General features: G+C 38.6%; 2 non-coding genes across 2 annotated transcripts; both read left to right on the top strand.

The window, feature by feature from the left end:
* Nucleotides 1–9,908: 9,908 nt before the first annotated feature.
* Nucleotides 9,909–9,980, top strand: trnaa-ugc (transfer RNA alanine (anticodon UGC)). Its single transcript has one exon. It is a non-coding gene; the product is annotated as a tRNA-Ala (tRNA).
* Nucleotides 9,981–14,394: 4,414 nt separating this feature from the next.
* Nucleotides 14,395–14,468, top strand: trnah-aug (transfer RNA histidin (anticodon AUG)). Its single transcript has one exon. It is a non-coding gene; the product is annotated as a tRNA-His (tRNA).
* The last annotated feature ends 1,294 nt before the right edge of the window (nucleotides 14,469–15,762 follow it).

Here is a 15,762-nt window from a genome sequence, read left to right as displayed (position 1 = left end):
AGGGATGCATTACACCTGTTTTCAAGTCCTTGCACTGGTTACCTATCAGATTTCGAGTCAACTTCAAAATCCTTATCCTCCTTATATACTGTCCTACAACTGTTATTGTTGATCTCCGAATTATTGTACTTGACATGACTTCATTCAGCCTTTCCTGAACGTCTATGACAGGCAGAGAGAGTGCTGTTTCTGGTGTGATCTTTTGCAGCTGACATTTCACTGTTTTAAACGAACAAGAAATTAGATTGCTCATAAATCACTTATTCTATATAAACACAGCGTAATTGCCCTCCGAAAATCTTCTTTTTCTTGTTCGTTTTAGAGACCTTGATCGAAACTGATTTTAGATGTCAGAAAGGATTTATTTTCTCTGTATTTCCTACATTGCTTTGTCGAGATTTTAACTTTATATCTAACTTTATATCTAGGCTCAGATTTCAACTATAAATCGTACAGTAATTAATAGCAGTAAATACTGATGTTTATACATAAAAAAGTCATGCCTTGGAGTATGGACCCCCAAAGGAATGCCATAGACTCAAACTGCAAAATAAACACATACAGAAAGAAAGTATTTGTATTGTAATTGCAAATCCTGGTACTGTATGAGTGATTGGTATGACTTTCCTCATTACAAATCTCTTATTAGAATTTAAATTTCTCTGTAACTCCAGGTCAGAACAGAGAAAATGTAACTGCCTTAAGGAGTTTACGATTATGAAAAATAGAAGGATAAGCATGATACGTATGTCTTCTGTCATTTTCTAAGTCATGTTACTGAGCACCAAATCTTATTGAGAATATGAATCCATTTAAGGTTTATACCATTAAAGTAACGGTTTATTCCATGCTGAAAATGTTTGTACCAGACTTTTTTGAGGCCTGTTTAATTGTGTCTGAAGTCTGATGTTGTAAATTTTATTGTTAAAAAGATCCATGAAAATGTCACTACTAAAGTTAGCTGGTACTGTTGGTACTGTAAGTGGCAAGTAGAGCTCATATTTTAGATTTTGTGTAGTTGCTAGCGTTGAACTGTGTGTTGGATGCACATGAATTGAAGGAATGGGCAAACATAGCTGATGCGGATCCACAGAGCCAGCATATTAAGATGTTTATAATTAGAGGCAATTTGTTTAAATAACTAGGTATGGATACTGATGTGCAAGAGAGGTGGAAAGGCTGTTTCCTTAAGCCAGCAGTATAAAATGTTTTATTCTCAGTGAGATGCTGCCATTTCATAGTGGGTTTCTAACACTGTGTATAGTTCCATCCACACAGTGCCTTTACTTCCATCCATTTCTAATCTCTTTATCCAGTACAGAGGATTTGGAGCCTATCCCAGTAAGCGACAGACACAAGGCAGAATACACCCTGGACATAGCGCCAGTCCATCACAGGACAGACAGACACAAACACACACACACCAGGGCCAGTTTAAATCTAACCTCAGAACCTTTCTTTTCAGAAGACTTAGTGTCTGTATCTGCTTCATTTTCTAATTTTGGTAGCACCTCTAACTGCTTGTCTTTCTTATATGCATTTACTTTGTAATCTGTGGTCCTTTTATCTGTTTTTACATCTACTGTATTGCTTTGAGATGCCACCTTTAATGGTGATATATCAAATAAAGTTTTTTATTATTGTTATAGGGAAACATGATCAGATTGTCCCTGGTTCAGAAAAAAAGATCTAAAGTATACTAGTTTGTCACTCTTCTAATTCCCTTTGCTAAATGACTTTTCATACTAATCTGATCAATCTAACTGCCAGTTTTCTGTGCTTTCTCTATCCTGCTAGATTTGCAATTATTCTGAAAATTTTCATCTTGAAATAACTCATTTCTAAATACCTTTTTCACTGTTAACATCTTGCAGCAACTCTGCGACAAAATATACACTCTGACAGTTCATCCTGCTACCAACATTAAATAAAACAAATCTTAAGATTTCTATATTTATGTCTTTATTTAGTGGTTTCATTAGTGACAAAGGCTAAACTTTCTTGGAAAAATGTCTTTTATGTGTTGCAGAAAAAACTGACTTGCTTTAACAAAATATGTTTACAAATCCTTTCACCTGGCATTTTCATAGTTAGAAATTATGGAACGCTCTGTTAAAAGCAAGGGAGTTTTTATGTCCGTTGCAGTTCTTTTGCAACATGAATATAATTATATCGTTATTAATTTCTTGAGATACGCGATTCCATATTATATTCCCTTTTAATCAAATTCTAAAAGTATGCTTGTTGACTCCGGTATCGCGTTAGTTAAAGACTTCGATGCTTAAAATGTTTAGGGAGAAATGGAATACTGGTGTGTATGTTTTCTTTAAAGTACCGAGACCAGCCATATACTGTATGTTTAAGTTCCAAAATTAATATCGTTTATGGACTTCACATGCGTTGCAGTATGCTCCTATTCTTTTTATGCTCAGGCACTAAGTAAAAGGAGATGCTTCATATTGCTTGACTAATTTTAAAAACTAAGTTAGAAATGCAGACGCTCCCTCGGTACGCTGCTCTGGTGCGCCGGCTCTTACACAGTGCCTGTCTGCCGTAAGCGTTACAATATACATACCCAACACTGCTTGTACCCATCTGTCATGCAAATAAAACACCTTGAATTGAACTGAGGGGAGAGGGGGGAATACTAAAGCCAATACTGGCTCAATACCCTCGATGGGCTTTGACGTGCTAATGCGTTGGTTTAACAGTCCGGGTGTGGCAGGCTTCCAATGTCAACTCGACTTGATTGGAAGACAATGAACGTATTTTGTGATATTTAGAAATATAAATTTGTTTGGTGCGAGTGAGGTTTTATTTAATCTCTGACCAAGGGAAACGTTTCATTTTTTCAAAGAAATGTTTGTTAAAAAATAAAGTCATAGTTCTATGGGATTCAATCACAGACCATGTAACATGGGAGTCAGGAAACTAACACACAGCGCCACCGGATTTAATAACGCAATAAAAATGCAATAAAATAATGTGACTAGGCACAGAAAAAGTTTACAGCACAGTACAATAATAAATGCTGACCATGACTTTAGAAGCATAAATTACCTTACACTCAATTTAAACACAAGCTGTCTTTCTGTATGAACCTCTAAGCTGGTTCATACAGAAAATGTAGAAATGCATTAGCCTGATTATGATTAAAAAACACATAATTAAACACGCGTTTGCGATTTAAATCAGAACACGATTTAAATCAATATAAATGTTTATATTGTAACACATACTGTCCAGCCTCCATTTCTCTATAAAAATTTACTCTGTTGCACACACACACACTAGAAGCAGGAACCGCTGTCAGAAGGGAAGATATGTTCAAAATATCGCAAATATCGATCATGTTGCGATATTTTGAAATATAAAAGTCAATTGATTGTCCCTAATATCGCTATTCTACTTTTTCGAAGAAATGTTTGTTAAATGAAAAGTCCAGAACCAGCTGGATTCGAACACACAACCTGCCAGTTGGTAGTCACACACCTAGACCAGTAGGCTACAAGACAGGTCGCATGAACAGGCAGGCAAAACAGCCCTACACAGCCCTGTCGCAGTACACGGATATAATCATACCGTTATTAAATTCTTTAGATACGCGATTCCATATTATATTCCCTTTTAATCAAATTCTAAAAGTATGCTTGTTGACTCTGGTATCACGTTAGTTAAAGACTTCAAAGCTTAAAATGTTTAGGGAGAAATGGAATACTGGTGTGTATTTTTTTCTTTAAAGTACCAAGACCAGCTATATACTGTATGTTTATGTTCCAAAATTAATATCGTTTATGACCTTCAGATGCGTTATGCTCCTCTTCTTTTTATGCTCAGCTACTAAAATTTCCCTTTAGTGGTAAAATTCCATATAAATATTCAAAACTAAGTGGATTGAAATGTGCACAGTAAAGACATTGAATGATTAAATCTTTTCACTACCAACCAATGCACCACGAGTGCCCCTGTCGGTCATTTTGGCCAGCCAATCACTTACCGCGGTGCCCTACGGTGCCCTGCGGGTTGGTTACTGCACTGCGGGTTTTTACCGCTCATTTTGAATGGCTGCATCTGTACATGCGATAGCTCCACCACTAAGAGAAAGGATGAGAAATGGCTTTTATCTGGCACTTTTCATGTCAGAGGATCTCAATCTGCTTTCCGTGTACAAGAGGATGTCCAACTCATGTAGCTAAAGACGTAGACGACAGTGCTCCACTGAAATCTTGATCTCACAACCCCCGGCATGACTCCGCTGTGTTCTGCTTTAGACAAAGGGGGGAAAAGACTTCTTTCATCACACGTTTTGCACTGTTTACGGTGTTAGCAGTGCTCTTTCTTAAATGAAATCCAGGAATCGGCACCATATGAGGTGTGACTAGATAATATTGGAACAAGTAGCCTCGCCATTCCATGCGTGACGTGAGCAAAGTGTAATTCCTGTCTTTATAGTGTGCTTGTTAGAGACTTAGCTGGCACCCAGAGCGCTTTAAATCCGGGAGTCAGCAGCCCAAGACAAGAGAGCTTCCTTCGTCTATGTTTTTTGCGTGAAGGGGGGAAACCATGCGTGTGCTGCAAACGATCTTAATATCGAAGTGCCGTCCCACATAACCGATCTGAACAATCTGCTTTACAGAGGAGCACTGCCGGAGCTTATTGTTGGCAGACTGAAGACCAGGCCGACCTCTTCTGTGACTCTTGAACACTGAATCTCAAGGTTGTGAATTCAAGCTCCAGGCTGGCGGGAAATTCCATAGGTAATGATCACATTTTCTTGCATGCTAATCAAAAGAAATATTAAGAAACTTTTCCCGATACCAGTTTTTTACAAAAGTAAAGGCACACGGCACATGTGTGCCACATCACGTCCGAGTTTAGTGACAACTACCTCAGAGATTGTAAGCTGGGTAGTTTCAGATCAGATCACTTTTTTTTATCAAAGGTTCAAGCAAACCCAAATACTTTTGCAAGAGACATTTCAGAATCCCATTCAAATCCAGTACGATTGCTGGATCCTTCGAATTCGACTGAACTATAGCACAGATCTGCAGTCCACCATTAGAATACTGTGGGTGTGTTGTATAAGCCACACGGCCAAAATAGTTCTAAAACAGGAGATGCATCCTCGTTTAGGAATGTGGTATAGAGTGAAATGGTCTGGGAAGAGTCCTACGTTTGAACAGTTCAAAATAGACATAAAGGGGTATTTACGGACTCTTTCGAAATGTAAGAACAAGCTGTGTGGACCTTATCTTTATTTACCTTGTGTAATCGTTTTTCATAAAGTGTAATTGTATTATAGCATGTACCGCTGACGATTTTCTTGATACGTTATATGTGCTCTTTTTTGTATTGTATGTAGTTTTGTTGTTCAAATAAAAAATAAAAGACACAACTTTCCGGATGCGGCTGCTGTAAAAATAAAATGACATCAAGGGCGCTGTACGCAGAGGTGTGAAGCCTGTTTCACAGAAGAACTATATCCAGAGGTGTTAAAGAAGTCGAGATCTTGCCATGAGAGGGGAAGCATCTCAGAAAAAGCAGGTGCAGTTGGTTCCACGGTCATAACGCCACTAAGTCGGGCGACAAGAGCAAAAGCCACCCTGTTTTATCCAGGCAGGTAATGTGGCTCAGTGGTTTAAGGCTCTGGCTTAAGGCTTCAGTCTTTTCGGAGGTGTGGAATCCAATCCCATTGCTGTCTGGTGTTTTTGTGTTAGAACCACCTTCCTACTGTTTAGGAATCCAATGGGGGGACATGTGTTTTTTTGATAAATGGAGCAAAAGCTATTTTATCAGCTTAACATCAAAGCAGGGAAAAAAAATGTTTCGTCTTTTCAACACAAATTCTCGTTTCCACCTTCAGCAGGGAAGTTTGTCTACCAAGATCACTTTTGATTCAGTGAAAATCACAGTGTGCCCTCAATTATGATGTCGGTTGTGTTCCTTTTATCGTTCTGCGTCTTCAAGTCGAGTCGTCCTCAGAGGTAGAGCTGATAAAGTCTTTCTGCATAGCGCTCTATCAGAAATAACTTGTCCAAGTTCAAAAGAGATCGTGGGTTTTACTTCAAGCGATCACAAAGCATACCTCACATGTCAGATCTAAGTGGGGAATTGATTCTGTTTTTTTTATGTTCTGCTAGAGTATCTATTGGCTTGCCTTTATCAGCTGTGTTGGAAAGATAATCTGTGCTTCGTCTCAGAAAAAAATCATCAGTACCGTCATTTTATTCTGTGCGTATGGCTGTTATTTAAAGTATATAAAAATCACGAGTTCATAGATTTCTCCAAATATCAACGACACCTTGTAAACCTGTGATAAGAATTCCTTCAATCCAATAGTTTCACTCCAGGGAAAAGGCAGGGAAACATAGAGAATTCTTATTTAAAGACAACATCCGTATTGGATTGCATGTAAGCAGGCATCACTCAGAATTCCTAATATGATTCTGAATTCAGTTTTGCAGTTCTTTAGTGTTTTACTACTTTCAGAGAGTCCTTTATTGACCTTGCTGAAGCAGAGAAGCGACATAATCACAAATGTGACCAGTTTTTTTGCTGTTTCTGGTTAATAATGATTATTATTTTGTATTTTGATTAGTATTTTTCGTAGCATTCTTCTTCAGCTTTTAAGTTATTTGGTGAGCAAGAACCACTGAGAACGAATCTGAATGTGTGAGCCCATTTCAAAAAATAAAAAAAATAAGTTATATAAATCAAACCTTTTCTTCTGTAGTAATTTCATTTGATATTAAAATTAGTCCTGATTTACAATTTTTGGACATGGTTCATCTTAAATAATTTTGTAATAAGTTTCAGTTTAGGAAAATCATGCCCCAAAGCTACCAAAACTGGTAATGTTCACATAATGTGTAATGCAATAGCAGCAGTTGGGGTGGGAAACAAAAGGCATCTTTTGGTATGAATCCTAAAACTTCATAGAGGGCGTTCTAGGATTTCTTGCTTCAGATAAAGCTGTCAATACAACATAGATTTCTACTCAGTCAATATCAGCAGTGTTATCACTACCAAACGCTAAATATAGATCCTGGCAATACTTCATGAGTTGTTCATTAGAAAATTGTTTATGTTTTTTTTAACATATTTTCAATACCAGACAAAAAGTCGAAAGTTTCAATTTCATGCAACTGATGAAATCTCTCTTCGATGGAAGTTATAAGTACAGTACATCCAAAATACTGCGGAATCAATCAAATTTACATGTTTCTTGTGGATCCAGAAGATCATTTTGAGACTCAAAACATGCCTGTCTTTTCTTTTTTCGAGGACGAAGGAGTAGCAGCAGGAGTAGCAGTAATGGCAAGAACATGTTTAGAGTTCAGCACTTCTCATTTCTAATGCGGAGCCATCGACTCGGAAAGCACCAGCCCCGATAAAATAAATTGCAGAATTGCTGCTTACACGCTTTGAATTGCTGGCATTCTCTGAAAGCGTTCCTTTTTGAGGGTTCATGAAATTCCTCACATTTGAGCCAACACTAAAATATTTCATTCGGGGTCACCTAATTCATAGTGCAAACCGAATCTACAGGGGAATGCTGTGGCACATGAAGCCGTTTGTTATTCTGTTGTGAGGTGTGAGGGGCGGAATGCAAATCGAGTTGGTGAATAGAAAATGAAACAGGAGTCACTTCTTGAGCTACAAATTCCAAAAAGTATGAAAACCTGTGCATTTTAACAGTGCAGAATACTCACAAATTGCACTGAGTTGCTTGCTTTCTTCTGCTGCTTTTATATTTCAGTCATTCACTGTCAGCTAGCACTGGAACAATTCAAGAGAGGTAAAAACAGAAGCGGTCAGGATTTGAACCCACGCCTCCATTTGGAGACCAGAACACCCAAGCCAGCTGAAAAAACACACATCTTTGAGTCTGGCGCCTTAGACCACTCGGCCACCCTGACAAGCAAAAGCAAGTGGTGTGCTGAATGCACCAGTAGTTGACTAAACTGAGATTCTTCCCTGAAATTATTTGCTTGCGAAGAGCCAAGTTGCCTTGAATGGATCTTGGAAATCAAATATACGGATGGATTGTTATTCGGTTGTGAGTTTTGAGGGGTGTATTATAAATTGAGTTGGTGAAAAGGCGCTTTATGTTAGTCTGTCGGGAGGCTGCACAAGGTGTTTAGAGGGAGAACTTCTAAAAGACCGGCCCTCTATGTTTAACATCAAGGCAGATTTTTTTTTTCTCAATGGAAATGCTCTTTGGCGCTTTCAGCTTTACGTAGGGAACAACGTCTGCCGAGATCACTTTTGAGCCAGTGCACATGGTAAAGTGCCACCAATTATATTTAATATTGGCTGTGGTAGCGAGCTGCTTTTGTTTGTGAAGCTTTTACTTCTTTAAGCTGAATCATCGGCAGGACTAGCTTATTAAATCTTTGCTCATAGCGCTCCATCAGAAATACCTTGTCCATGTTCAAAAGAGATCAGGGGATTTACTTCATGCTTTCACATAGCATACCTTACACGAAAGATTTAAATGGGGAATTGATTGTGCTTCTTGATGTTGTTCCTGTGGTTGCCTTGGTTACAATGGTGAACGTTCTTCCATGTTCTGCTAGAGTATCCACTGGGTGAGCTTTATCAATTGGCTCGGATAGGTCATCAGTGCTCCGTCTCCAGAAAAATAATCAGCACTGTCTTTTTTCTGTGCACATGACCGTCTTTTAAAACGTGATTATGAAATCACGCGTTCATTGATTTCTCCAAATAACAACAATACATTTTAACCCAGCGGTTAGCATTCCTCCAATCCAATAGTTTTACTCCAAGTAAAAAGCAGCGCAATATATAGAGAGATGATATTCAAAGATTTCAACATTCTTATTGGATTGCCTGTATGCAGATATCGCTCAGAATTGCTAATATGATTTTAATTCAGTTTTTCTCTACTACTTTCAGAGTCTTTTATTGACCTTGCTGAAGCAGAGAAGTGACATAACCACAAATGCGACCAGTTGTGCAGCTGTTTCTGGTTAATAATGATTAATGCGGAAAAAAAACAGCTCCTTGCATTAAGAGCAAGAGCAACCAACGCGCTTGCTTGTTGAGTTGGGTATTTTCCGAGCTACTCTTTTGCTCCCTTTTTGACCAAGACACAGATGTGTGCTGATTGGTTGAGAGTTTGGCGGGCATTGGAGACCCACGTGGTGTTACCACGCCCTGGCAATCCCTGATTGGTTGATGAAGGTGAGATATGAGTCACTTACTCCTGACACTTAGGAATGCAGTCCAGATGTCCATTCGGCACTCCCTAGACAGATAGGTGCCAATGGATGACCATTGATCATGATAGCCAGGCTTAGCTAAGTGCATCTCCGTTTGGGAACTGTCCCTTATCAAAAGAAAACATCTTTAATCAGCCTGCATGAATACTTTCTCTGTGGCTGCACCACAGAGAGGGAGAGTGAGATGGGGCCTCATTTAGGAAAGCACAGCAACGCTTAATTCTGTCTTATTAACAAGCATTGCCGCTAGAGCTGTAAACTTATTTGGCGAGCATGGACCTCTGAGAAGGAGTCTGAATCCATCAAGAAGACAGGAATTCTAATATCGCACTGCCGTCTTGTGTACAAAATATTTGTTCAGCTCTAACGTCTGTGTGCGTTGACAAGGCATCTCAAAAGGACGTATTAAATGAGAAAATGATCCTTTCTGTTACCATTCCTGTGGATGGAGCGTTGTTTCACCCTTTTACGTTCTACAATATTTACAGACAAGGTTTTATCACTGGAGTTGTACAGAACAAGTGTGCATCAGTCCATGAAAATCATCAGTACTGCTGTTTTTCTATGCATAGTTTAATCAAGAGCACTTAAAAGATGCAAAAGATGGATTGTGTTCTGTGAGCACCTGCACATCTCTAAGTCACTTCCACAGCCTTTTATGTGGGGGATGTAGCTCAGTGGTAGAGCATATGCTTTGCATGTATGAGGTCCTGGGTTCAATCCCGGGCATCTCCAAGTGCTTTATGTTACTGTGCTCACATTGCTGTCTTCTGTTGAGTGAGAACTCTTTGCTCGTGCTCATAGAGAGCCAGGTTTACACAATTAAACTCGAAGTGCTACAGTGTTCTCTGCAGTTTTAAATGTACCTCCAAAGCATTTAGTTCTGTTAACTACCAAAGAATGTGAACTAATTTAAAGTCACATTCAGGAAATCCAGAGAACGTCTTCACACTTGTCATGGCTGTTGCAGAAAAACCTCACCCGGGATGTTGAATCTCACCCGGGTTTTCCTGAGAGATCATTCACCGAGCGAGTCCTCCATCTGGATTCCGCACTGAGCTGAAAGCTGCGCGAATTCCTCATTGTGTGTCCTGTACTGTGTAGCACAGTGACAAGAACGCCTTGAGTGTTTTTTTCCGGATGTGAAGGAAAATGCAAAAGAGCATGAAAAGTATTGATGGCATAAAATATCCATGGTACAACTCGAGAAGGAACTGACGGACAAAACAATGCCATTTGATGATTACAAGAGAAACACAACCGTCCGAACATGGGCTTGGATCCTGAATGCTTGCGTTAAAAGACAAAGCAAAGGATATAACCTGTAAATGTCTTCATGTCTTACAGTTTATGAAATAACACAATTGCTTCCTTTCTTAATAATTTCTTACTATTGATAGATGGTTTTTTGAATTTTAACAGAATCACAATTACAGACATTTGGGGTTAAACTGTTATTCACATACTCTAACGAAGAGAAACGTTAGTGTCTTCCGGTTTGTGAGCCCATTTCTCAAAAAATAAAAAAATAAGTTATAAATATTGAATTGTTCTATTTTGTAGGCTTGCATAGTCATTCATATTTCAGTTAAACATTTTCTTCTGTAGTAATTTCATTTGATATTATATTAATCCTGATTTACAATTTTTGGACATGGTTCATCTTAAATAATTTGTAATTAGTTTCAGTTTTGGAAAATCGCGCCCAGAAGCTACTAAAACTGGTTATGTTTGCATAATGTGTAATGTAATAGTAGCATTTTGGGTGGGAAAACAAAAGGCATTTCTTGGTATGAATCCCAACACTTCATAAGCGGCGTTCGAGGATTTCTCGCTTCAGATAAAGCTGTCAATACATCATAGATTTTTACTCAATCAATATCAGCAGTGTTATCGCTACCGAACACTAAATATAGATCCTGGCAATACTTCGTGAGATCTTCGTAAGAAAATCCAAAAAAGGACAGAAGCAATCAACGTTTCTTTTGGATCGAGAAGAGGATAATTATGAGACTCAAAATATGCCTGTCTTTTCTTTTTTCGAGGACAAATGGATTATTGAGGTGTAAAGTTGGGTTCAAAACCAAAGTCATCTGCTATTGCTGCTGTTTCTTTGATAGTTTCTTCAAATCCTTCAATTGATCATTGATATCGAGGAATAATATTATACAAATTGTGGTTTTCTGTTAATTGCCAATTTTATTGTTACATCTTCGTTTACAGATGTCTTCCATGTATCACAAGGTATAATAGTCGCCGTGTGTCCTCAGCTAAAATGTTTTAAAAAGTAAGACAAAAGTACAATATGCTTAACAACATTTATGGTTATATCTATATTAAAATGAAGGTAAATATACCAAGATATTAAAAAACAATTGTACAGTCCTAACCTAATAATGCTTGTGAAGTTTTCCAATAAATCTGAACTGTAATTTTGAAATATTATTGCTGAGAATGCAAAGAGAATACAAAGATCAAATTCAATGAGTGAAAATACAAAAGTAGTTCACTAAACTGAGTTTCTTCCCTGAAATGATTTGATTTGCTTGCGAAGCACTAAGCAGCTTTGAACAGATCGCGGGAATCAAATATACAGATGGGTTCAGAGTGTGCTTTCCAACTTTTGTGTAACATTTTCCTTTGATAGGGCAGAGTTGTCTTCACAATCTGGGTTACATAAAAAGGAGTGACGTCAGTACAAAACAGCTTTCCTTCTTGGGGAACAACGGTTGTGTTCCATATTTCTAACTCTTTTGGTTTCAAGATCTCAATTTAGTGTGAAACATAAAAGCCAGCTGGATAAATCTCTTACACGTCATTTACAATGGTCTTTCAACTAATAGCCCGTGCAGGGCTCAAACCTCAGCTAATGGTACAAGTTGCGTAAGGCTCTGCAACATGCAGGTAAGAAACTAACCTGTGCTTCTTCATTTTATACACAGTGAGCTATATTTGCGAGCCTACTACCCGCTGCGGGCTCCGTATTTAATTGTGGTACAAGACCGGCTGTGGAGATGAAGTGAGACTGGTGTGTACATTAAAAGGCTCATAGTGTCCCTGAGAGGGCTCAAACCACCACCCTTTTGGTTAACAACCGAGCCACAAAAACCCATGTACAGCTTAACACTTCTCAGTCTCGGTGAAAGTTATACACTCCGTAAAATTTCCGGAGGTTAATTTGTTTTTAAAGGAAAATCACCAACAGCGGCCGAGATCTACTGGAGTTTTTCATTCTATACTGCGATTTCTGTAGGGTACCCTGTGAAAATACGAAATTTGACGAGAAGGGATGGACATATAAGGTCAGAAGGCTTGGGGAATTGAACTTTAAGGTGAAGACTGCGGGTTCAGCAGCAGCAGAACCTGATCAGTGTCAGTTGACTCCGATATACTTTGAAAAATAACTTCGGGATTTAGAGTCAGACGTGCTACCGTTGCACCATGGGGTATTTGATTTAAAAAAAATAGAAAAACAGTCAGTGTTCCTGGATCTGTTATCGAGAACAACACCTGCACAAGAGCTGCGCAGGAAGAATAAAATGTGGTCTGGGAAGAAGAGACTCTCTTCGGAAGAGCGGCGCGCTTCACAGGAGAATTTTTTGTGAAGCTGATTTGTCTCCTTTGGGGATTTCAAAATTGCTGATATCTGTGGCGCAAAGGTAGCATGTCTGACTCCCCATTAGAAGGCTGCGTGTTCAAATCGCGTCGAGGTCTGCTATTAGTTTATCAGGTTCTGTTGGTCCTGAACACGGAATTCACACCATGTAGTTGAGTTCTATCTGTACACCACATAGATAATCTAAACACAATAGAACCCTACAGGACACGCAGTTAGGGTCTCACACAGCGAATACCCTTGAACACAAGAGAGAAGGCACAGTTCAAATCTGCGAAACATCACCTCTGTCTTTAGAGACAGCTACATCAGAGAATGGAATCCCGGAAGTTTAAAATAACTTCTTTTAATACAGGTTCAAGCAAACCTGAAAGTTAGGGAGTTTCCGGACACTTTTGTTTTATTAAAAAGTGTCTGAAGCCTGAAAATGTAATTTGAAAAAAAACCCGCTATTGGACAATAGCAGGTACTTTTTGTAACGATTTGCTATTTCATGCTGGAAAACAAAGGAAACAGACCCAATGTTTGCTTTCAGGTGCGGTTCATTACATAAAAGATATTACTGAGGAGCTCGAATAAAATTTAAACGAGCCAGGTAGAAGTCGAACCTACAATCTTACGATCCGAAATCAGATGCGTTATTTATTAAACCGCTGGCATTTCACATAACCTGAATTCCCTCATAGTGTGCTCAGCGTCGCTACTAGTAATCCACCGCCACGTCTAAAATTTCGATTCCGATTCCGAAATTCCGATTGATTGAGAATTCAAAGAAAGACTGTTTTCTTCCACAACACCGTATAATTATCACATCCCCCAGACTCTCCAACTTCTCCAGACCTTGCTGGGTGAGCATTTGCTCCGATAAATTAGGTCACGTATCATGTTAAATCACTTTTTCTCAACACAACATTTCCTGGTGCACATTTTCTCTATGAAAAAAATACATTTTTCCCTTGCACGATTTTTCGTTTTTTATCAAAACGTACAGCAAGAAAAAAGAAGAAGAAATAGTGTCGCAAAAGAACTCTGTCGCCCTTGGGAGATGTCAAACGCATTGGACATGAAAAATGCCCAATAAAAGCCATTTCTTTTCGTTTCTCAGTGTCGGGGCTGCTACTGTATGTAAAAGAGGCAATTTTCTCTGAGAGCAGTTTCAGCGCTTTCTGAACGCAGATGTCTCAGAGCGGTGTGTCCAAGTAGCTGTTAAAGGTGATGGTTATCTTGTCACCATAGCTTCGTTGGTTAAAGCACCTTTCTATTAAACAAAAGAACCTATGTTCAAATCCCAGCCGTGTATTTCTTCCTATCTTGTAGTATAGATCTTACCATTTTGGGCACTCACAAAGGGCTTGATTTCGTTAAATGCATGTGTTCATTTCCTTTCTGGAAAACTTGTTTTTTGATGAAATTCACACAGCTTGCGAAACATGAAATTCAGTTCTTGGTTATCAGTGCAGAAGAAATATTACCGGCTGGCAAAAAGAACGGTAAGAGATTTTTTTTTGATTCGAGAAAAGACTCCACCAGTCAGTCTCTGTGGTGCAATCGGTTAGCGCGTTCGGCTATGAACCGTAAGGTTGGTGGTTCAAGTCCACCCAGGGACGTGTTTTTTTTTTGCGATGTAAACATTGTTTTTGCATAGGTCGATTGGATTTCTCAGCTAAACCATAGCCATTTTAATATTTGTAGGAGATGCGACTGTTCAACACGTGTCAAAAATGTCCAATAATGCCCAACATCGCAACTCCCCAGAAAACCATATTCACCCAAGGAAAATGATCGTCTAATCGTCATTTATACTCCCCTCACATCCTCTGCTGAAATATTTTAAAAATACAACGCAGATTTGTTTGAGAGCTTGACAAGCATTGTTTTGTTAGCACTGTGCATCTGGATTTTGATATTTTGACATATTTACCCTAATTTTAAACTGTAAATACTGTACAATCTGTTGTAATTGTGTTGTAATATTAAAATATGTTAGCTGAGGATGCAAAGGGGTGAAAGGGAAAGGTCAGAGGGTATAGTAACAACAAGGTTAGGATTGGTGGAGGTGGTAGGGGTGTTGATGGTTTTTCTCTGTAGAGGATGATTGAGTTTTTTATCCTTCTCTGAAGTGAGAAACTGGAAGAGTTGGGAGTTGAGAGATCTGATGAGGTTAGTTATAGAAGGAAGTTGATGTGGAGCTGTTAGCCGTAAGAATTCCTTAATGTCTTTGATGTTGTCATCAAAGATAAACTGCAGTCAGCAAAGATAAAAAGAAAATGATCTTTGCATACTGCCTTGTCTTTCTCACACCTGAAGAAGGCTCCACGGCCAACACGTTGTGTTTCCTTTCTTCTCTTTTCAGCATGGAATAACCCTTTACTTGTTCCTTTGCAGCCTACGCATGCTGACGCAGCTACTCACCTGATATTTAAATTTCCTATAATCACAAATATGAATGTCTACTGTGGGTATTTTTTCCATGATTATTTATTCTGTCATTGAAGCATATTTTATGTCATACCGAAGTGTCATAATCACTGAATTTTTTTTTTCATTTAGAAAGTAAGAAAATGATAAATCACTATGAATTGCATTAAGCCTGTTCTGATCTAGATTGTCTATATACTTTAACATGCCATGTTCACAATGTCACAACTCAGAAATGCAACAGTGAAGTGTTGTAATTACCAATGTACATAGTGTCGGAACATTGAGATGTTTTGATAATGAGGAAGGAGGGACATGCCATGTTCACAGGGTCATATTTAAAAAAATGGCACAGTAAAATTTCCTAAAGTTCAGGATTTTGATAGTCTGTTCCATTGTCTCTCACACCTCAGTGTCAGAATTTTTAGATGTTTTTATAACCAGGGGGTAGGTTTATAGCAAGAAGCAGAAAGTGCCATCACC

Source organism: Atractosteus spatula (genome assembly GCF_055471065.1).
Source record: "Atractosteus spatula isolate fAtrSpa1 chromosome 10 unlocalized genomic scaffold, fAtrSpa1.hap1 SUPER_10_unloc_9, whole genome shotgun sequence".
NCBI classification, from domain to species: domain Eukaryota; kingdom Metazoa; phylum Chordata; class Actinopteri; order Semionotiformes; family Lepisosteidae; genus Atractosteus; species Atractosteus spatula.
Note: the sequence above shows the minus strand (reverse complement) of the source record. Positions and strands in the feature narration are given on the sequence as shown.